Raw genomic sequence first — 2,270 nt, 5'->3', positions numbered from 1 at the left:
CAGGAGGCTGCTTCATCTTTCATACACAGACACAGGAAAACAGGAAATACCATCACATGCTATCCCTGTGTGAGCCTATGGGACTTTTTTTGTTCTAACTTTATAAACAGCATACAAATCTAGCAACTAAACACTCATAGACAGGAATGAAGTTGTTGCACCAAACATATTCCAACACCTCCACTCCACAACTACTTATCCTGTTAGTCCCAGTGCGGTTCTGAAGTCCACAAACTTAGCTCTTGATAATGACTTTGTTGTACCATCAGCTATCATCTTGTCATACTCGCAATAAACAAACTCGAGTACACCACGTTCCACTAAGTCACGTGATGTTTTACATCAATTTGCTAAGTCCTTGCACTAATTTTCTCACTGCTGTCAAGTTTAATGCATCCTTGGTTGTCCTCATAGATAACTGTTGATTGAGCTAATGGCTTGCCGAAATCTTCCAAAAGTTGTTTCAACCAAATTACTTCTTGACTTGCATAAGCAGCAGACCTATATTCTGCTTCTGTAGAAGAAAATGCAAATGACACTTGCTTTCTGCTGGATCAATAAATTGAATTTTCTATTGACTTGAACAAGTAACTACTTGTTGATTTCCGAACACTTTAATCTCCATCCCAGTCTGCATCCACATAACCTCTAAAAGTGAGATCTCCTGATGCAGATATCTTAAAATTTAGCCTTTGAGTTTCTTTAAGATATTGAAGAATTCTTTTAATTGCATTCCAGTCTCTTTGGCGTGGCTTGCTTACACGTTGGCAGAGAATTCCAACTGTGGCTGTGATATCCGGACAAGTTGTGGTTACTATGTACAAAAGCACCCCCACTGCTTGTCTGTAACTCTCATTGCTTGGTAGCAGATCTTCTTCTCCTTCCAACTTTAAGTAGGACAGATCCATTGGTGTTGACGCACCTTTGGCTTCTGACATTCCAAACTGGTTTAGTATCTCGGAAATTTTAGAACTTTGGTTGAGAAGAAAACTCCCATCTTCCTCTCTCTGGATTTGGATTCCCAAATAATATGTCACCTTTCCAAGGTCCTTAGTCTCAAAGTGCTGGTTCAGAATTTCACTTAGCTTTGCAATTTCATTTTTATCTTGTTGAAACATGATTACTTCGTCTACATATAGGAGAACATACATCTACTCCTTCCCTACAATTTTCATATACAAACATGGATCAGTTTGAGAGCTTTTAAATCCTTCATCCATCAAAACTTTGTTTTTAATTTCCAAGATTTTGCCGACTGCTTAAGTCCATGGAGAGATTTTTGCATTTTACAAACAAGGTGCTTTTCACCTTTTTAAATATATCCCTCGGGTTGGCTCATGTACAACTCTTCTTCAATATCGCCATGTAGGAAAGCTGTTTTGATGTAAAAAATGTCTCACTGTCATCTGTTGAACTGCAGCTACAGACATTACAGTTCTGAATGGAGAAAATGTAGCATCATAATCTTCACCATACTTTTGTGAGTACCCTTTTGTTACCAATCTTGCCTTAAACCGGTGAACTTTACCATTTGAGTCATATTTGTTTTTGAAGACCCAATTATATCGGATAGCTGTTTTTTCTTGTGGAAGCTCAGTAAGCTCCCATGTCTGGAGTTGGTGAAGGGACTCCATCTCTTCATTAGCAGCATTTACCCACTTCTGCTTCTCGTGGACAAGCAGTTTTTGCACCTCTTGCTATTACTGTGGCTCTGGTTCAGGAAGTGTTCTGACCACATAAGAAAGACATCTAGCTAGGATACCTTTGTTTGGCCTTTCTAATCTCCTGACTGGAGGTTGACTTGGTTCTTCTGTGTCTTCCTTGGTGGCTTCAGAGCCTATCAACACTTCACTGTTTTCCTTTTTGGCATCTGGGTTTGGAGACTAAGATTCTTGTTCTTGCTTCTTAGGTTGAATAATTGCTGTATGTTCATGGAATTTGAGCGATACAGAGTTTTCATCAATCACTACATCTCTGCTGATTGTTACTTTGTTGGTCTCTGGGTGCAGAATTCTGTATCCCTTTTGAGTTTCACTATAGCCCACCAGGACTCCAGCTTCTTTATTGAGGAACAATCAGGAACAATATATAATAAACTTTATAGATCAGAAATAAATCATTTGTGTGTCTCCATATGTGCAGCATCTACAGCAGGCTGCTTCATCTTCCATACACAGACACAGGAAAAAATAGGAAATACAGTCACATACTCTCCCTGTGTGAGCCTCTGGGAGGTTTTTTTGGTACTAACTTTATAAACAGCATACAAA

The 2,270-nt window shown here is 39.0% G+C and overlaps 1 pseudogene; it reads right to left on the bottom strand.

Annotated features, from left to right (window-relative positions):
* Positions 1-337: 337 nt before the first annotated feature.
* LOC141096908 (uncharacterized) lies at positions 338-938 on the bottom strand (annotated as a pseudogene).
* Between the last annotated feature and the right edge of the window lie 1,332 nt (positions 939-2,270).

This window comes from Dendrobates tinctorius, unplaced genomic scaffold (genome assembly GCF_039654945.1).
Source record: "Dendrobates tinctorius isolate UK_male_01 unplaced genomic scaffold, ASM3965494v1 ptg000081l, whole genome shotgun sequence".
Classification (NCBI taxonomy): Eukaryota; Metazoa; Chordata; class Amphibia; order Anura; family Dendrobatidae; genus Dendrobates; species Dendrobates tinctorius.
Note: the sequence above shows the minus strand (reverse complement) of the source record. Positions and strands in the feature narration are given on the sequence as shown.